Here is a 22,672-nt window from a genome sequence, read left to right on the forward strand (position 1 = left end):
ATGGACTCTGGGTATTATGATGTGTTAATGTAGGTTCACCAATTGTAACAACTGTACCACTCTGGTGGGGAATGCTGATAATAGAAGAAGCTATGCATGTATTGAGGTAGGGAGTATACAGGAAATCTTGGTATCTTCCCCTCAATGTTGCTGTAAACCTAAAACTGCTCTTAAAAAAAAAACACCCACAAACCTCAATTTAAAAAAAAGAGTAGAGGGAGGAGCCAAGATGGCAGAACAGCATGGAAGTTTTTTGTGTGTCTCGTGTACATGAAATACAGCCAGACCAACACTAAACCATCCTACACACCTAGAAAACTGATTGGAGGATTAACACAACAATCTGCACAACCTGAACCACAGAATTCAGCAGGTATGCGGTGCAGAGGTGAACTTGGGGAGTGAGGAGCAGGAAGGGAGGTGCTTTTGCGAGTGGAGAGAGGACGGAGACTGGCGGGGGGGGAGGGAGGGCGGAGGGCAGAGAATATGAGAAAAGCACCTCTCCCCAAAAGCAGCTGGAGAGAAAGTGGAAAACTGGAAACAGCCGCAGGGGCTAAACTAAAAAGGGAGAAAGGAGAAAGGAGAAAGGAGAAAGGAGAAAGGAGAAAGGAGAAAGGAGAAAGGAGAAAGGAGAAAGGAGACGATTTAAATTCCATTAAGACTGTAAACAAGGGGAGCGCAAAGGCTGCAATTCCACAGCTTGATACCTGGCGGTGCTCTGGTGGGAAGGGCGAATCCCCAGGAACAGAGTGGGGTCCGGGAGGTTCTCAGGCCATACAGGGAAAAGCGGTTCCACTGCTGGAGGGCATTTGGTAGAGACTGTTGAAGCCACCTGATCCCAGCAGACCCCAGAAAACGGCCACATTCGCTGGTGCTGGAACAAGGTCGTTAAGGGTGAAGCCTGGTGCCAGATGTGTGTTGTGATTTTCCATAATCCCTGAAACGCTGCTGCTACACTATCTAGCAAACTTTTTCTGGGGCGGGCTGGCACCTGGCCACAGTCTCGTGGCACTGGCAGCAGCAGGGTCCAGCAAGCATTCCTGGGTGCAGCCAACATTCAACCATTGCTCATTCAGCCATTGCTCGGTGAGACCCTTCCCACAGAGGGGCAGAATGGGTCAAAGCCACAGTCCTTCAGAAGTAAGGGGGCGGGGAAAACAGCCGCATCTGAGACAAAACTCAGGAGAGAGGTACTGCCTGGCGCCTGGTCACGGACAGTGAAAAAGCAGGAGTGGACGAAAGGTGAAGACAGCGGATGAGTGTACAACTGCTGATCCGGGAGAACAGAGCTCCAAAACTAGAGACTGGGCAGCTGGGTGGTGCCATTTTCACTGCTCCCGCACATGCGCAAACGCACCTACAGCACCGCAACACTCTACCCGCAGTAGGCTAGCAGCACCATCTGGTGGAGAGCGGAGCCATTAAACTGAGCCCCGCCCAACTGGGCCAACTTCGCTCTTCAAGAACACAAGTCTCACTGCCTGCCTAGTTTATGGACTATGAAGCGCTACACAGTCTGACCTCTAAGGGAAAACGAAGTAATTTCGGTCGTACTTCAATCTGTTAGCAGGTTCATCTATTCAATTTTTTTTTTCTCTTTTACACTTCTTTTTCTTGAATACAGAAAGAGAAAAAATTCATTTTTATTTTCAATTTTTATTAAAAATATTTTTCTTTAATTTTTATTACTATATTTTTATTTTTGTGTAAATTTTTTCAAATTCTATTTTACTTCCATCATTTTGTTAGTCTACTTCAGTGTATTCAACTTTTCAAATTTTCAAACGACTTCCTTTTTTTTCTATTTTGTCCTTTTTTCTCTTTCTCGTTTCTTTTTCTTGAATACAGAAAAAAAAATTCATTTTTATTTTTAATTTTTTTTAAAATATTTTTATTTTTTTCTACTACATTCTTCCCTTTGCGTACATTTTTTCAAATTCTATTTTACTCCCATCATCTCATTTTAGTGTACTTCAGTGTATTCATTTTTTCAGATTCTCAAATGACTTCCTTCCACCCCCCATTTTTCCCTCTAATCTGTCAAACCACTTTCAACACCCAGACCAAAACACACCTAGGATCTAGCATCATTTATTCGATTTCTGTGTGTGCGTGTGTGTTTTTAATATTTTAATTTTAATTAAAATTTTTCTACCTCATTTTCTTTTCTCCCTTCAAAATTACAAAAATGAAGGAATTCACCCCAAAAGAGCATGAAGAAATGACAGCCAGGGATTTAGCCAACAAAGATACAAGCAAGACGTCTGAACCAGAATTTGGAATCATGATAATAAGAATACGAGCTGGAGTCAAAAATAGATCAGAATTCTTTTCTGCAGAGATAAAAGAAGTAAAAAACAGAATGAAATTAAAAATGCGATAACTAAGCTGCAATCACGGGAAGAAGGCAGCGGCGGCAAGGATGGATGAGGCAGAAGAGATAATCAGTGATACAGAGGACAAACTTATAGGGAATAATGAAGCAGAAAAGAAGAGGGAGATTAAGGCAAAGGAGCACGATTTAAGAATTAGAGAAATCAGTGACTCATTAAAAAGGAACATCAGAATCATAGGGGTCCCAGAAGAGGAAGAGAGAGAAACAGGGGTAGAAGGGTTATGTGAGCAAATCATAGCGGAAAACTTTCCTAACCTGGAGAAAGACACAGACATCAAAATCAAGGAAGCACAGAGGACCCTCATTAGATTCAACAAAAACCGACCATCAACAAGGCATATCATACTCAAATTCACAAAACACTCAGGCAAGGAGAGAATCAAGAAAGCAGCAAGGGAAAAAAAGTCCCTAACCTACAAGAGAAGATACATCAGGTTTGCAGCAGACCTATCCACAGAAACTTGGCAGGTCAGAAAGGAGTGGCAGGATGTATTTAGTGTGCTGAATCAGAAAAATATGCAGCCAAGAATTCTTAATCCAGCAAGGCTGTCATTCAGAATAGGAGGAAAGAGAAAAAGTTTCCCAGACAAACAAAAATTAAAGGGAGTCTGTGACCACTAAACCAGCCCTGCAAGAAATTTTAAGGGGGACTCTCTGAGGGGAGAAAAGATGAAAAAAAATATATATATATGTATCGATATATATACATATCAAAAGCAACAAAGATTACAAAGGACCAGAGAACACCACCAGAAACTCCAACTCTACAAGCATCATAACGGCAATAAATTCATCTTTCAGTACTCACTCTAAACATCAATGGACTCAATGCTCCAATCAAAAGACAAAGGGTAACAGAATGGATAAGAAAACAAGATCCATCTAGATGCTGTTTACAAGAGACCCACTTTAGACCTAAAGACACCTTCAGATTGAAAGTAAGGGGATGGAGAACCATCTATCATGCTAATGGTCAACAAAAGAAAGCTGGAGTAGCCATACTTATATCAGACAATCTAGACGTTAAATAAAGACTGCATCAAGAGATGCAGAAGGGCATTATATCATAATCAAGGGGTCTATCCACCAAGAAGACCTAACAATTGTACACATTTATGCGCCAAATGTGCGAGCACCCAAATATATAAATCAATAATCACAAACATAAACTCATGGATAGTAATACCATAATAGTAGGAGACTTCAACACCCCACTCACAGCAGTGGACAGATCTAATGAAAAAATCCACAAGGAAACAATGGCTTGGAATGATACACTGGACCAGATGGACTTAACAGATATATTCAGAACATTTCATCCTAAAGCAGCAGAATGCACATTCTTCACGAGTACACATAAAACATTCTCCAGAGAAGAGCACATACTGGGACACAAATCAGCCCTAAGTAAGTACAAAAAGATCGAGATCATACTGTGCATATTTTCAGACCACAACACTAAGAAACTCGAAATCAACCACAAGAAAAAAGTTGGAAAGGTAACAAATATTGGAGACTGAAGAACATCCTACTAAAGAATGAATGGGTTAACCAAGAATTTAAAGAGGAAATTAAAAAGTATATGGAAGTCAGTGAAAATGATAACACCACAACCTAAAACCTCTGGGACGCAGCAAAGGTGGTCATAAGAGGAAAGTATATAGCAATCCAGGCCTTCCTAAAGTAGGAAGAAAGATCTCAGATACACAACCTAACCTTACGCCTTAAGGAGCTGGGAAAAGAACAGCAAATAAAACCCAACACCAGCAGAAGACAGGAAATAATAAAGATTAGAGCAGAAATTAATGCTACCGAAACAAACAAACAAAAAAAAAACCAACAGTAGAACAGATCAATGAAAACAGAAGCTGGTTCTTTGAAAGAATTAACAAAATTGATAAACCACTAGCCAGTTTGATCAAAAAAAAAAAAAAAAAAAAGGACCCAAAAAAATAAAACCAAGAATGAAAGGAGATCACAACCAACACAGTAGAAATAAAAACAATAATAAGAGAGTATTATGAGCAATTATATGCCAATAAAATTGACAATCTGGAAGAAATGGACAAATTCCTAGAAACATATACACTACCAAAACTGAAAGAGGAAGAAAAAGAAAACTTGAACAGACCCATAACCAGTAAGGAAATCAAATTAATAATCAAAATCTCCCAAAAAACAAGAGTCCAGGGCCAGATGGCTTTCCAGGGGAATTCTACCAAATATTTAAGGAACAGTTAACACCTATTCTCTTGAAGCTGTTCCAAAAAATAGAAAGGGAAGGAAAACTTCCAAACTCTTTCTAGGAAGCCAGCATTACCTTGATTATAAAACCAGAGACCCCACTAAGAAGAACTATAGACCAATTTCCCTGATGAACATGGACACAAAAATCCTCAACAAGATATTAGCCAACCGGCTTCAACAATACATTAAAAAAATTATTCACCATGAGCAAGTGGGATTTATACCTGGAATGCAGGGCTATTTCAATATCCACAAAACAATTAATGTGATTCATCACATCAATAAAAGAAAGGACAAGAACCATATAATCCTCTCAATAGATGCAGAGAAAGCACTTGACAAAATACAGCATCCTTTCTTGATAAAAGCCCTCAAGAAAGTAGGGACAGAAGGAGCATACCTCGAGATCATAAAAGCCATATATGAACGACCCAGCGCTAATATCATCCTCAATGGGGAAAAACTGAGAGCTTTCCCCTTACGGTCAGGAACAAGACAGGGATGTCCACTCTCGCCACTGTTATTCAACACAGTATTGGAAGTCTTAGCCTCTGCAATCGGACAACACAAAGAAATAAAAGGCATCCAAATCGGCCAGGAGGAGGTCAAACTTTCACCCTTCGCAGATGACATGATACTCTATATGGAAAACCCTAAAGATTCCACCAAACAACTTCTAGAACTGATTCATGAATTCAGCAAAGTTGCAGAATACAAAATCAACGCACAGAAATCGGTTGCATTCCTATATGCCAAGAATGAAGCGACAGAAAGAGAAATCAAGGAATCGATCCCATTTACAGTTGCACAAAAAAACAGAAAATACCTAGGAATAAATCTAACCAAAGAGGTAAAAAATCTATACACTAAAAACTATAGAAAGCTTATGAAAGAAACTGAAGACGACACAAAAAAAATGGAAAAAGATTCCATGCTCCTGGATAGGAAGAACAAATATTGTTAAAATGTCAATACTACCCAAAGCAATCTACATATTCAATGTTATCCCTATCAAAGTAACATCAGCATTCTTCAGAGCTAGAATAAATAATCCTAAAATTTGTATGTAACCAGAAAAGACCCCAACTAGCGAAAGTGATCTTGAAAAAGAAAACCAAAGCAGGAGGCATCACAATCCCAGACTTCAAGCTATACTACAAAGCTGTAATCATCAAGACAGTACGGTACTGGCATAAGAACAGACACTCAGATCAGTGGAACAGAACAAAGAATCCAGAAATGGATCCACAAACATATGGCCAACTAATCTTTGACAAAGCAGGAAAGAATATCCAATGGAATAAAAACAGTCTCTTCAGCAAGGGGTGCTGGGAAAACTGGCAGCGACATGCAGAAGAATGCACCTGGACAACTTTCTTACACCAGACACAAAAACAAACTCAAAATGGATGAAAGATCTAAATATAAGACAGGAAGCCATCAAAATCCTCGAGAAGAAAGCAGGCAAAAACCTCTTTGACCTTGGCAGCAACTTCTTACTCAACATGTCTCCAGAGGCAAGGGAAACAAAAGCAAAAATGAACTATTGGGACCTCATCAAAATAAAAACCTTCTGCACAACGAAGGAAACAATTAGCAAAACTAAAAGGCAACCAACAGAATGGGAGAAGATATTTGCAAATGACATTATCAGATAAAGGGTTAGTATCCAAAATCTATAAAGAACTTATCAAACTCAATACCCAAAAAACAAATAATCCAGTGAAGAAATGGGCAAAAGACATGAATGGACACTTCTCCAAGGAAGACATCCAGATGGCCAACCGACACATGAAAAAATGCTTAACATCACTCATCATCAGGGAAATACAAATCAAAACCACAATGAGATACCACCTCACACCTGTCAGAATGGCTAACATTAACAACTCAGGCAACAACAGATGTCAGTGAGGATGCAGAGAAAGAGGATCTCTTTTGCATTGTTGGTGGGAATGCAAGCTGGTGCAGCCACTCTGGAAAATGGTATGGAGGTTCCTCAAAAAACTAAAAATAGAACTACCCTACGACCCAGCAATTGCACTACTAGGCATTTATCCACGGGATACAGGTGTGGTGTTTCGAAGGGACACATGCACCCCAATGTTTATAGCAGCACTATCAACAATAGCCAAAGTATGGAAAGACCCCAAATGTCCATCCACAGATGAATGGATAAAGAAGATGTGGTATACATATACAATGGAGTATTACTCGGCAATCAAAAAGGAATGAAATCTTGCCATTTCCAACTACGTGGATGGAACTGGAAGGTATTATGCTAAGTGAAATTAGAGAAAGACAAAAATCATGACTTCACTCATATGAGGACTTTAAGGAACAAAACAGATGAACGTAAGGGAAGGGAAACAAAAATAATATACAGGGAGGGGGACAAAACAAAAGAGACTCATAAATATGGAGAACGAACAGAGGGTTACTGGAGGGGTTGTGGGAGGGGAGATAGGCTAAATGGGTAAGGGGCACTAAGGAATCTACTCCTGAAATCATTTTTGCACTATATGCTAACTAATTTGGACGTAAACTTTAAAAAATAAAAAAATTAAATTAAAAAAAATTAAATTAAATTAAAATTTAAAAAAGCGTAAGAGGCACCTGGGTGGTCAGTCAGTTGAGCGTCCAACTTCGGCTCAGGTCATGATCTCACAGTTCATGAGTTCGAGCCCCACTCTACGCTTGCTGTTGTCAGCCAGAACCCACTCTGGATCCTCTGTCTCCCCCTCTCTTTGCCCCTCCCCTGCTCACGCTCTCTCTCTCTCTCAAAAATGAATAAACATTTTTTAAAAAGAGGAAAAAAGAAGACATAACTAAGTGGAAAAACATCCATGTTTATAGATTGGAAGACTTAAAACCGTTAAGATGTCAAGATGTCAAGATGTCAGTCAATACTATCCAAAGCAATCTAAAGATTCCATACAATTCCCAGAATTGCAAGAAAAAAATTAATCTTCAACCACTGCATGAGTCTCTAATTTTGTTATATTAAAAACTGATAGACAAGAAGTCAAAAAATAAATAAGGATATAGAATACTTGACTAGTAAAATGAGTTAAATCTAATCTGACAGCTGTATAGAGAATCTTTCAGCAAACAAAAAAATAAGGATATAATTATGTTCAAGCAAACTAAGAACACTTTCAAAAATTGATCATGCATTAAGAGTCACAAAGACACAAAATAATTTCAAAGAACTTATACCTAAGACTATACTCTCCACCCATAATATAATATTGATATTGCCAATAAAACATTTTTAAATGTTCGGAAACTTAAAAAGGGACTCCTAAACAAACCAAAAACAAAAAAAGAAAACCACACTAGAAATGATAAAATAAGAACTGAGCAACAATAAAAGTACTACATTATCAAAATGTGTAATTCAACTCAAATTATAGCCTTCTTGTACATGTAACTAAACAGCATGAATGAATATGCTTAACTAAGACATTTTTTAAAAATATTTATTTTTGAGAGTGGAAAAGGGGCAGAGACGGGGACAGATGATCTGAAGCAGGTCCCCACTGACAGGAGAGAACCCAAGGTGGGGCTCGAACTCATGAACCGTGAGATCATGACCTGAGCTGAAGTCTGACGCCTAACCAACTGAACCACCCAGGCACCACTTAACTAATACATTTTAAATCAAGAAACGAGAAAAAGACAACTAAGTAAATCAAAAGAAAGCAGAAGTGTATTAGTCATGTTTTTTTTTTTTTTTTTTTCTATATTTATGATGGTCTGACATAGCAGGGTCCTTTGGACCCAGAGAGGGACTCTCCCTCCCAGGTTTACCTAATGCCTAGATGACAATTTGCCTGAGAGCACATTTCTGATACATAACCAAGTAATCCATAAGCCTATACCCCCTACCTATCATCTCCTTTCAAAAATTCTCACATACTAAACCTGTATTCCCACTGTTCTAACTCACCCTGGGGCCAGGTACTAGACAGCCAGAGACAAATCCTATCACCCAGAGCTATAAATTATTCAAATTATCCAAACCTCAACTTGCTCAGGCTTGCCTACCCTGCCTCATCCATTCCTTCCCGCTTAACCACAATAAAGGCTCTGGACATGCTTTCCCCTTGCTCCTTCTGCCTCCTGACCAACCTTGGTGCTTCTCCATGTGGCACCATGATGTGGCATGGAATGCTGTGTCTCCAGTTGCTAGGAAACTGAGAAAAACCTTCTTCCTTCTGACAGTCATTTCTATTCTGTGGGCCTTACTCTACCTGATTAAAACATCCTGGTTATATTTCAAGATAATCCCAGAGAAGGGAAGAATTTCTCAAACCTAAGATCAAAAATTATTACCTAAAAGGAAATAAACATGGAAAAGATTGAAAAATGAGTACATTAAATCCTCTTCTTTCCTTCAAATAAGTTGAGAGACTTAATCTACACTGATTTTAAGTGCAGAGTTTAATAAGGGGTGCCTGGGTGGCTCAGTCAGTTAAACATCCGACTTCAGCTCAGGTCATCATCTCACAGTTTGTGAGCCCAAGCCCCATGTCAGGCTCTATGCTGACAGAGCAGAGCCTGGAGCCTGCTTGGAGTTCTGTGTCTCCCTCTTTCTCTGACTCTTCCCCACTCACACTCTCTCTCAAAAATAAATAAATATTTTTAAAAATAATTTTTTTAAAAACAGTATAGAGTTTAATGAGTCTTTTTCTTTTTTTTTTTTTTTTTTAATTTTTTTTTTTAACGTTTATTTATTTTTGAGACAGAGAGAGACAGAGCATGAACGGGGGAGGGTCACAGAGAGAAGGAGACACAGAATCTGAAACAGGCTCCAGGCTCTGAGCTGTCAGCACAGAGCCTGATGCGGGGCTCGAACCCACGGACCGTGAGATCATGACCTGAGCCGAAGTCGGACGCTTAACCGACTGAGCCACCCAGGCGCCCCTAATGAGTCTTTTTCTGGAGTGGGGGGGGGGGGGGGGTGATCAAACCATTTTATTGAGGAACTTTGGAGAAAGGTTCAAGGGGAGGAGGACAAGGAGATCGTTATGTCCCTGGCCCAGGCAGATCTTCCCAGCTTCGCAGTCGCTGAAAGATCTAATGAATCTTAATAAATGTACAAAATACATTTTGTGTTACATTTGTGTAACTTATACCACAATGAAGCTCTAAAACATTTTTATCGCTCAAAAAGTTCCCTTGTGCCCCTTTATAGTCAATCCTCTCCCCCTAGCAACTACTGATGGGCCTTCCGTCACTATAGTTTGCCTTTTCTTGAATTCCTTATAAATAAAGTCATACAAGTGACCATATTAAAATTTAAAACTCACGTTCCTCAGATCCTTGTTATCAAAAACATCAATTTACTTTTTGAAAAATATAATAAAAAAGCTTACTAAAACTGAAAAAATTCTAGTAGGATTAGGATCACTGCAAAATACACACAGCAACTTATCAGACATAAAGCTGATCAGGTGGCGTAATGGAGTTGGGACTCTAGCACTGTGGAAGGCAGCAGAATTTACACTTACTTAAATGATATTGCCTTCCCTATCCAAAGTGTCCCTCAACAGTACCTCTGCCCAGAACCATCATCCAATGGCTTCAAAATGCTTGCTTTATCAAAATCCATCTCAACATCACCCCAAACCAAAAGATCTATTTAATGGTGAAGCATAGGACCATGGCATCCAGTGGTCCTACCACATATAACATCACCAAGAAACTGTCAGACTAATAAAATGATGGAATGGTATACTAAAAGTTCAGCTAAACAGTCACCTTGTTGGTCTCCTAGGATGCAGTATATGCACTGAACCATTAGCTATGGTGTTATATCCCTAATATCTAGGATACATAAGTCCAGAAACCAAGGGGCACAAGTTGGATCGACACTTTCCACCATCAATGCCAGTAACTCACTTGTGGAATCTGAGTTTCCCCTTCCCATGATTTACAACTTCTCATATATTAGAAGTCCTGAGGGTACTGCTTCCACCAGAGGACAGTGAGGGTTCCATTAAACTAAAAAGGTATGACCACTACTTGGTCATTTTGGGCTCCTCATGTTGATAGACTAGCAGGCAAAGGAAGGAAAAACTATACTAGCAATGATAACTGACTCTGATTGTCATTAGGAGTTGTACACAACTGGGGTAGGGAACAGTCTGTCTGAAACTCAGAATGTTTCCATACTTGGTATTACAGTAAACAGAATGTTGCAGCAACCATGGCTCAAAAAGGGTAAGGCAACTAAAGGCTCAAATCCCTCAAGAATGAAAGTCTAGAAGTCACAAGCAACTTAAAGTAGCTGAACTGCTAGCCTAGCATAAGGGAAATAGAGAATGGGTGGTGAAAGAAGGAAATTATGAATACTTATTCCTGCTTCAATAACAGATGCAGCAGCAGGCAGTACTAGCTTGCACCAGTAACCCTTCTTAAATTTCTGTCGAAGAGCCTGCAGTGAATTAGATCCAAGTAGATCTGAGCAGAGCAAGAAGTAGATTTGTGGTAATTTGCTAAACAGCAGTAGGAAACTAATACACTAGCATCAAAGGATAGGCCAACAGCAAGAGGTGGATTCTGTCAGAAAGCTCTTCTATTTCACCTTCATGCTGTCGGTCTCTCCTTTGATGCTAGCTCTAACAGTAGTCTCCTACTGCTGTGTAACAAATTGCCATATATTTAGTAGCTTAGAACACAAATTTGTTATCTTAAAGTTCTAAAGATAAGAATTTCAAAACAGGTTTCACAGAACTACAATCAAAGTCTGCATTCCTTCAGGAACTCTAGGAGAAAATGCATTCCTTGTCTATACCAAACTCTAGAAGCTGCCTATATTCCTTGGCTCTCAGCCACCTCATGACAAATCTCTGCTTCCATTATCATATCTCTTTCTTAGACTGACATTTTTGCCTCCCCCTTATAAAACAAAGCTCTTTGTGATTACACTGGGCCCACCCAGATAATTCAGGAAAATCTCACTATCTACAAAGTCTCTTTTGTGACATATTCACGGGTTTAGAGGATTAGGATATAGACATCTTTGGGAGATCATTATTCTGACCACCACACCTGTCATAAGCTCAGGCTAATGGTTCCAGGTAAGTTTTGACTTATTCCCCACACAGAACACACTGGGATTCGTTTGCTTTCTGCTCTGGGGCTCTTTTGAGGCCATGAAGTGAGACAGCACAAGGAACCAACCCACTTGGCTGGCTCTTGTGTGGAATCTTAAAGTGGTGAAGAGAAGGCAAAAGATTTTATACTACCCCAGGGCAACTGCCAACTAATGGAGAACAAAAGCAGGCAACAGTTTACTCCTGTCCATCCATGAGGAGACAATTTGAGAAGCACCTATATTCTCAGAAGTTCCCACTACAACTGAGCCCTAGTTGCCACAGCAGTGAGTAATTCAATAATACATTCTTGTACTAGCTTTCCTTCTTATTTACCCTGGTCCTTTATTCTTGTTCCCTAGGATCACCTGTCAAATAAATTACCTGCACATAACTCCTTGCTTTTAGACTACTTTAGGGGAGATGGTGGGGAGGAAAACTAGTGAACACAGTTAGGTAAAGAGTTTTAGACACATCGATGGGAAACACAATGATTTAATAAAATGAAAGCTATAGGGGCGCCTGGGTGGCTCAGTCGGTTGAGAGTCCAACTTTGGCTCAGGTCATGATCTCACTGTTCATGAGTATGAGCCCCACGTCGGGCTCTGTGCTGACAGCTTGGAGCCTTGAGCCTGGAGCCTGGAGCCTGGAGCCTGGAGCCTGGAGCCTGCTTCGGATTCTGTGTCTCCTTCTCTCTCTGTTCCTCCCCTGCTTGCGCTCTGTCTCCCCTTCTCTCAAAAATAAAGATTTTTAAAAATTTAATTGATAAATAAATAAATGAAAGCTATATGCAAAGTAAGGGATCTAGTCTTGATACTATCATTCTAAAACGGAGTCAAATCTCTTCCCCAAATTTTATTTATCAATTGAAAAACAAATAGTTTAACTTCTATGATTATAGTTCATTTCACCTCCAATTTTTTTAATGATACAATGTACAGCATTAAGATTGCTTAAAGAGGACAAGAGAAAGACAGAGTTGTGAGATTATCACCAAAGAGGCCATCCAAGGAAATTTTTGAAATAAGCCAGTCAGAAGGTAATGTGGTTTGGATTTGAAAAGCAACAGAGAAACCAGAACCTTCATATACTGCTAGTGGGAATGTAAAATGGTACAGCCAATTTGGAAAACAGCTCAGCAGTTCCTCAAAGTCTAAACATAGTTAACCTTTAGCCTAGGAATTCCATTCCTAGTTATATGGCCAAGATAAATGAAAACATATATTCACATAAACACTTATAAAATGAAGTTGGACCCTTACGTTACACTATAAACAACAAGAACTCAAAATGCATCAAAGACACAAATAAGCTGCAAGCATAAATCTCTTAGAAGAAAACAAGGCAAAAGCATCACAACACTGAATTTGGCAGTAATTTCTTGGATCTGACTCCAAAAGAACGGGCAACAAAAAAAATAAACTGGACATCATCAAAATTATACTCTTTTGTGTATCATGTAATGGGAAATAATATTGCAAGTCATACATATGATAGGGGATTAATATCCAGAATACATAAAGAACTCTTATAACTCTACAGCAAAAAACCAAACAATCCAATTAAAAAATGGGCAAAGGACTTGAATAGGTATTCCTCCAAAGAAGATATACAAATGGCCAATAAGCACAAAACAGGATGTTCAACATCACTAATCATTAGGAAAATGCAAATCAAAACCATAATGAGGTAACATATTAGGACAACTATTTTCAAAACAGAGAAAATAAGGGTTGGAAGACATGGGCAAATTAGAACTCTTATGCACTGCTGGTAGGAATGCAAAATGGTGCAGTCACTGTGGAAAACAGTTTACCATTTCCCCAAAGTATCAAAAATAGAGTTATCATATGATCCAGCAAAAAAAAAAAAAAAAAATGAAAGCAGGGTCATGAGTAGATATTTACACACCCATATTCAGAATAGAATTATTACTAATAGCAAAAAAGCAGAAGCAAACAAGTGTCTATCGACAGGTGAATGGGTAAATAAAATGTGATGCATACAATCAGTGGGATTTATCACTAGCCTTTTAAAAGAAGGAAATTTTGACACCTGCTATAATATGGATAAACTGTGATGACATTACATTAAGTTAAATAAGCCAATTATAAAAGGACAAATATTGGATGATTCTACTTATATAAGGTTCCTAGAGTAGTCAAATACATAGAGACTGGAAATAGAATGTTGATTGCCAGGGCGGGTGCTGGAGGAATGAAAGAATGGGAATTTAGTGTTTAATGGATAGAATTTCATTGAAGATGAAAAAGTTCTGGAAATATATGGTCATAATGGTTGTACAACAGTGTGAATGTACTTTAAGCCACAGAACTATACACTTTATGTTATGTATATTCTACTACAATAAAAAAAATAAATGTTCATAGCAGTATTACTCATAATAGTAATAGTTTCTCCCATAAAAGGGAGAAACAACACAAATGTTCATCAACTGATAAGTAGATAGATAAAATGTGGTATATCCAGGGGTGCCCGGGTGGCTCAGTCAGTTAAGCATCTGACTCGGTTTCAGCTCAGGTTTTAGGAGTTCAAGCCCTACACTGGGCTCTGAGCTGAAAGTGAGGAGCCTGCTTGAGATTGTTTATCTCTCTCCCTCCCTCTCTCTCTGGCTCTCCCCCACTAGAGCTGTCTCTCTCTCAAAATAAATAAATAAACTTTAAAAAAGTGGTATATCTATACAATGGAATATTATTTAGCAATAACAAGGAATGAAGTTCTGATACATGTTTTAACATGGATGAATCTTAAAAACATTATGGTAAGTGACAGAAGCCAGTCACAAAGGACTACATATTGTATGATTCCATTTACATGAAATGTCCAGAATGAACAAATCCATAAAGACAGAAAGCAGATTAATGGTTGCCTAGGGCTGGGAGTAGGGGAAGCTAAAGAGTGATGACTAATAGGAATGTGGTTTCTTTAAGGTGTGATGCAAATGTTCTAAATTGTGGTGATGGTTGCAAAACTGAAAATACTAAAAGCCACTGAATCGTACACTTTAAATGGGTGAATTGTATCTCAAAAGAGCTTTTTTTTTTCTTTTAAGCCAACAGACCAACAAGTGACTGAATGGAATTGTAAAATGAAGCAAAGGGATAAATAAAAGATAACTAAGAGAGGACAGAAACACCAGAGTTTAAATTCTTGCTCTGCCATTTATTATCTGTGTGACACTGAGCAAGTTACCTAAACTCTCTGAGCTTCAGTAACATCTACCTATGGGTGGCTATGAAAACTAAACAAAATAATACATAAAACACTTAGTATAGTAACTGCCATATGGCTGTCCTTCCCTCCCTTATCCTCCTACCTAATGCTAAAAATTCCACCACCAATTGTATGGATATAAATTCAATGATACTTATTATGTGAATTTTACAATTAGGAAGCCATGTCTCCCCTGGGTAGCAAATAACCTAAAAGTCACCAATTATACTTTAATGGCAAAGCTATTTTATTTTATTTTAATTCCAATATTGTTAACATATAGTATAATATTAATTTCAGGCATACAATATAGTGTTTCAACAATTCCATACATCACCCAGTGCTCATTACAAGTGCACTCCTTAATCCCCATCACCTATTTCACGGATCCCCCTACTCACCTCCCTTCTGTTAACCATCAGTATGTTCTCTATAGTTAAGAGTCTGTTTCTTGGCTTGTCTATTTTTTTTCCCTTGCTCTGTTTTTTTTTTGTTTGTTTGTTTATTTATTTTTGAGAGAAAGAGAGAGCACAAGTGGGAGAAGGGCAGAGAGAGGAGACACAGAATCCAAGGAAGGCTCCAGGCTCTGAGCTGTCAGCACAGAGCCCAAGGGACTCGAACTCATGAACCATGAGATCATACCTGAGCCAAAGTCAGATGCTTAACCAACCGAGTCACCCAGGCTTCCCTCATTTGTTTTGGTTCTTAAATTCTACATGTAAGTGAAATCATCTGGTATTTATCTTTCTCTGACTTTTTTCACTTTGCATTAATGCTTTCTAGCTCCATCCATGTCATTGCAAATGGCAAGATTTCCTTCTTTGTAATGGCTGAATAAAATATTCTATTGTATCTATATACCACATCTTTATCCATTCATCAGCCAATGGACGCTTACATGACAAAGCAATTCTCAACTGCTAATTCACAGCAAGTTAAAACCCAATGCAAAGGAAAGATAAATTTAAACAGATCTTTTCACCAATTATCTCTCAACTTCTTTATGTCTCCCCTTGTGTCTTCTTTCTTTACCTATTTGCCTTCTACCTTATCCTTTATTCCAAAGTTTTATTCTTAGACTGCTACTGATCATGAGAAAGGCAACATCTTACTTTTTTCCATTATAATAGATGTTAAGATATGAATATATTTCATATATAATGACTGATGATACAAGATATGATATAGTACCAAACTCTAATCAGCTAACCCACCCAAGTACCCTAAACAAAAAGATGAACAAACTTTAAAAGATGAGAATAAAAAGGAATGCAAGAAAGCTTCCATTTTCCCTTGTGTTAATGACTCTCATACTTGTTCAGCTGGAGATAGAATCCTGCAACAATTGGAATTTCTCCATACTATCCACAAGTGAAGTTCCACCACCAAAAAGAGTCAGATGCTTTAAGCTGGTATTAGTGCAATCTGACATATTAAACTATGCTTCCAATTTAAATATACTCTACTCTTTATTTAAATATACCTCCATTTAAATGTTAAATAATAATTTATTCAAACTATCTTAAAGGACAATGACTTTCCAAGGGGCATGTGCATTATAAATGCTTCCAGAATAAGACTGAATAAACCGATATGGTTAAGAAAAATAACCATTGTGATGACACAATTCCTACTAAAAACATTTCAACAAAAGTTCTTAAGTGGTATCTCTATATAAACTTTTAGTACAATTTTAACTTACTATAACATTTAAGAATATAACTCTAAAGTTGCTACAGAAGACCAGTACTTTTTTCTCCCTCTGCAAACTCCTTAATGCTCCTTAATCCCTAACTGTACTGTCCCATTGTATTTTACTTCAAAATGTTTATTGGACATGGTGCATGAATTTAAGTATATTAAGTGTTTTTAATACAATATATTAATAATCCTCACAACAATCTTAAGAAGCAGGCATTAATATCACCATTTTATAACCTTAATGAAAGGTTAATGAAGGTTCTAACACTTTAGAACCTTCAAATACATATCACAAGGAATAGCCATACTAGAAGCACCCAAGCTAACCATCACTCTTTCCTAAAACTCTTTTCTGGTTTCCTTAACCCTATACTAAATTGGTTCTCTTCCTCCTCTCCACCTACTCCTCCTGGTCTCTTTTTGTGGCTCCTCTTTTTTCTCCCCTTGAGTCATTTGCTCTTCTCAATGTATACCCTCCCTCCCAACAGATCTTCTATTTGTGTGTGTGTGTGTGTGTGTGTGTGTGTGTGTGTGTGTGTGTGTGCGCACGCGTGCGCACGCGTGTGTGTGTGTGTGTGTGTGTGTGTGTGTGTGTGCGCGCGCGCGCGCAGAACGGGCAAGCATGAAGGGGGGGGAGGGTGGAAAAACGGGGAGGGGGAGGTTGAGAGAGACTCTCAAGCAGGCTTCACGCTTAGTGCAGAGCCTGACACAGGCTCAATCCCACAACCCTGGGATCATGATCTGAGCCAAAACCAAGAGTCAGACGCTTAACTGATTAAGCCACCCAGGTGCCCCAGATCATCCATTTTTATGGCTTCATCTTATCACTATTGGCTGGTTAACTCCCAAGTCTGTAATTCCAATTGTGTTCTCTAATCCAAACTACTATTCCTCAACATTTCTTCTTTCAATACCTCAAATTCAACATGCAACAATCCTAACCAGTTATAATCTCCAAAAAGCCAACTCTTCTAACCTTCTTACTCACGTCTGGTAATCACAAAGCATCATCATCCCATTCACCCAGACTCCCCCCCCTTAAGTCACACAGCAATTTCTGTTGTGTTTTCCTTTGAAATGTCCCTCATTCATCCTTTTTGGTTCCACTGATACAGACTCCACTAAAACCCAAGTCCTCAGCAATTCATCTAAATTATCATGAGCTCTTCGTTATTATTCACTCTGGTCTCTCCACTTTGGTTTGTGTATAATAAATAGTCTTTCATTCATACAACACACTTATGAAATGACTAGCATATGCTAAGTACTGGCTGGGCAGCAGAAATTGAACAGTGAGAAAAAAAGACATCTCTTTCTAGCAGAGGACACAGGAAAAGCAAACAAAATGTTCACATAAAAAATTATAGATTGTGACAAATGCTATGATACATACAAACACATTGCTTTCGTAAGGGACAGAACTAGAAGGGCTACTTCAGAAATTTAGTTAGAGACGGAATTTAGCTGACATTTTAAGATGAAAAGGAGAGAGTCATGTAAATATTTAGAGTTCTCTAAGCAAAGGAAACCACAAAACACATAGGTTCTAGGAGGGAAAAAGCCTGGCGTGTTTTGAGAAATGACCTAGTCTAATGTGGCTTGAGAATAATAAAGGAAAAAGTGATACAAAGTAAGGATGAAACAGACATAGGCCAGTTTTGTTCTATGCATTAAAAAAAGTCCTTAGGGGTACCTAGGTGGCGCCCTCAGTCAGCTAAGTATCCGACTCTTGGTTTCGGCTCGGGTCATGATCTCACACAATTCGTGAGTTCAAGCCCCACATCAGGCTTTGTGCTGACAGTGCGTTGCCTGCTTGGGATTCTCTCCCTCTCTCTCTGCCCCTTCCCTACTCACTCCTTCTGTCTCTCTCAAAAATGAACCTTAAAAATAAATTTTTTTAAATAAAGTTCTTAAACAGTTTTAAGCAAGAAGTTCTAATCTAGTATACACTGTGACAGAGACTGCTAGTGCTCATTAAGATCTGTGTTCTCCTTTCCTTCATTAGCACATTGCTATACTACATTTCCCAGTCACCCCTGTAGTTAGGTGGGATCATGTGACTCAGTTCTGACTAATGGAATCTGGGTGAAAGTGATACATGCCACTTCCAATATGGGGACTAAAAGCTTCTTCTATACTCCCTTCTCTTTTCAAAACAACCCCAAAAGCCACATGGTGGTAACAGTGATGACTTAAAAAGATATAGGAGCCTCTTTCCCTGAATGACTGCATGGAACAGAGGTATCCCAACTCCTACTCCATTACACATATACACTAGACTATAATGTGAGAAAGTAATAGAAACCTCCACTGTGTTAAGCCACAAAGATTTGTTGCTTACTAGGGCTGTTAGCATACCATGACTAATACAGAAATCTTAAAAACATTTCTCTGCCTGCTCTATCAACAATGAGTTAAAAGGAAAGAAAAACCACAACTGATACATTTCTGTCAAGACTCAACAACCACCCAATGAAAAAACAAAGAACTTAAGACATTTCTCCAAAGATATATAAATGGCCAATAAACATAGTACAGGATGCTCAACACTGCTTATCATTAGGAAAATGCAAACAGAAACCACAATGAGCTAAAACCCTATACCCATTAAGATGGTTACTATCAGAAAAAAGAAAGAAAGAAAGAAAATAACAAGGGATTGGTAAGGATTTGGAGAAATTGGAATCTTTGGGCACTGTTGATGGAAATGTAAAGTGTGCACTGTTGGTGGGAATGTAAAATGGTAGAGATCTTTCCTACAGATATAAATTTGTAAAGCATCCACCTATTGATACTACTTAAAAGTCACAGGACTGAGTATAAGAGGGAAGTAACTCCAGAACAAAGTTCTAAAATGCCAATATAAAAAACTAAGCAAATGAAAGATATCATTTATTCAACTCCAAATTCCTTGCAAATTTCCTAAATTAAATATGCAGACATCAGGTATTCTATTAATTTCACTGTCATACAGCTACCAATGCCTTCTTACCTGGTACAATCTGGACTTACTGCTCTTTTATTAGATAATCAGCATTCAGGGAATCCTCTTTACTATCACCTTAGGATTCCCTTTGTCTCTCTAAATCTGATTTCCTGTTTCCTGTATCTTTCACCTTCTCTTTTATGGAGGTTTTCTCCTTCCTTTTGGTGGGTAGAACAAATCACACATTAGCTTTCTGAGAAAGGAAGTAGGGAAGAGAAATTTGTGGAGACCTTGCATGTCTGAAAATGTCTACACTCTAAACTTATGCTTAATTTGACTGGGAAAACAATTCTAACTTGGAAATCATTTCCTCAGATTTTGAGAGCACTGCTCACTACCTTCTGGCTTGTGAGTGTGCAGTTGAGAATACTGAATCTTTGTAATGACTCATTTCCCCTACCTCTGGATGTTCTTTGTTCTATGTATTTCAAACTTTCATGAGGACATACCTCAGTGTCTATGTGTACTAGCTAGTTATTGCTCCTGGCTTCAAACCTAGTTCTCTACTCTGTAATGTTGGGAGGCTGGAACCCTATAAATCACATATCTCTTTTGCTAGCTGACTCCCTATCAGACTCTGTATTCTCCATACAAGAAAGACACTAGAAGACTAAAGGAGGGAACAAGGAGATACTCCTTCAGGTCAGCATCAACCAACAACCATCAACCAACAAACTTCACTCTGGCAACAGCAATGATTCCAGCAGCAGCAACTGGCTCCAGTTAGCAATTTTTTTTTGCTTTTGTGCTTTTCCTGCCATTCACAGACCACCCTAAAATACCTTTACTTTCTGAGCAGGTAGCAACTCCTCAGAAGTTTCAGTTTCGGCTCCTCCGGACCACTCTTCATGCTTCTAAATCCCAAGATCTTCTTCCAGCCCTAGAAGCTAGTAATTTACTTCTTATAGTTACTATCTGTATGATACCTGAGTATTCCTTTAGTGTCTTTTCAGTTCTCCAGTTATCTAGTGTATTGGTTTTTGAGGGCTGCTATAACAAAGAAACACAAACTAGGTTGGCTTACACAAATATCCATCTCACAGTTGTGGAGGCCAGAAGTCCAAAATCAAGGTACTGGCGATGTTCTAGGTAACTAGGTAAGGATCTGTTCTAGGACTCTCTCCTAGCTTGTGGTAGCCTCAAGCATTCCTTGGCCTGTAGATGGCCATGTTCTCTCTATGCCTGTCTTCATCCAAATTTGTCTAAATTCCTCCACTGTTATTAAAGAATGCCAATCATATTGCATTAGGGCACACTCCACTCACCTCATTTTAACTTGATTTACCTCTGTAAAGTCTGTATTTCCAAATAAGGTCACACTCTGGGATGCTGAAGGACTAGGACTTCAACATATCTTTTTGAGGTGACACTATTCAACCCATAATATAGCTAAACAACTCTTTATATTAAATTCTGTTATAAGTAATGTGGTCTCCATTTTCCTGACTAGTCCCAGATTCAAGGTATACATTTATTTTCATCCATTTTCCTGAGTACCAAAAGGCCTCTCAATTTGTAAAATGGGGTTCCTCAACTCTGGGGATTTTTCTTCATTATTTCACTGATAATTTTTCTCCACTCTTTTCTCACTGGCATTTCTGTTATACAGAAATTCACCTCCTGGACTGACCTTTTATCTTTTTATAACCTATTTTCCATATTTTCCTCTATTTTATTAAAGATCTCTCTTTCAACTTCTTCTCCTGTTTTTTCTTACTATTATGCTCTAATTTTAAAGAATTATTTTTTGTTCTGACTGTTGCAAAAAAAATTTTTTTCCAATTGATCTCATGTTAAAAGCTTACTTCATGCACCTGGTGATCCTTGATTGTCTGCTCATATTTAAAACTAGGGCCCTAGAGGCAGCCTGGCTGGCTCAGTCAGTAGAGCATGTGACTTTTGATCTCAGGATGGTGAGTTTGAGCCCTATGTTTAGCATAGAAATCACTTTAAAAGAAATGAATAAGTGAATAAGTGAAATAAATGAAATAAATGAAATAAATAAATAAATAAATAAAGGTCCTGGGCTGGAATGGTTGCAAGTAGAGATCATCATTCAGGTCATCATGATCTAAAGCCAAAAATCAAAACAAAACCAAGTAAAAATTTGCTTGGGTTGAGTGAATTATAATTATTAAAAGTTAATAATGGGTTCTTTCCATCATTTTAGAACCTGTGGAGGCCTGCTGGGAACAGGACTCCTAAAACGACAAATATATCTGGAAGGCTGTGGTCTAAGGCCATTTTTGCTGGCCATAAGCAGGTTCTCTGAAATCAGAGGGAACACACAGCTCTTCTTAAAATTGAAGGTGTTTATGCTCAAGATGAAACTGAATTCTATCTAGGCAAGAGATGTGCTTAATGTACAAAGCAAAAAACACAGTGACTCTTAATGGCAAACTGAACAAAACCAGAGTAATCTGTGGAAAAATAACGTGCTCACAGCAACACTGGCATGGTTCATGCCAAATTCTGAAGCAACCTTCCTGCTAAAGCCATTGGCCACAGGATCCAAATGATACTATACCCCTCAAGCATTTACATTTACTGAAAAATAAAGGTGTAGATTTGTTCTCGTTTAAAGAAAAAAAAGAGTAAATATGGAAAATGAACCAGACCACAAAAATGTCTAACAGAGCCTCTGTGCCAAGACTACTGAAGAAGAGCTGAATAAGTCTTTCAATCTTGAACCTTCAGTTTCAAAATTCTCTTACATGGATCTAGACAAGGAACTGGAGTTTAAAAATGATGTGACTGGGGCAGCTGGGTGGCTCAGTCGGGCATCCAACTCTTGATTTCGGCTCAGGTCATGATCTCATGGTTCATGAGACTGAGCCCTGCATGAGAGTCCATGCTGACAGTGAATCCCTGCTTGGGATTCTCTCTCTACCCCTCCCCCACTTACAAGTACATTCTCTCTCCCCCAAAATAAATAAACTTAAAAAAAAATAATCTGACTGATGACAAGGAGTTTGATATCCCTTACAGCTGATACTCCTCCAACAT

General features: G+C 38.5%; 1 protein-coding gene across 4 annotated transcripts in view; it reads right to left on the minus strand.

Annotated features, from left to right (window-relative positions):
* Positions 1–22,672, minus strand: part of NCK1 (NCK adaptor protein 1) — an 85,787-nt gene that overhangs the window by 49,634 nt on the left and 13,481 nt on the right. The gene's annotated exons all lie outside the window — the stretch shown is intronic.

Source organism: Panthera onca, chromosome C2 (genome assembly GCF_046562875.1).
Source record: "Panthera onca isolate mPanOnc1 chromosome C2, mPanOnc1 haplotype 2, whole genome shotgun sequence".
NCBI classification, from domain to species: Eukaryota; Metazoa; Chordata; class Mammalia; order Carnivora; family Felidae; genus Panthera; species Panthera onca.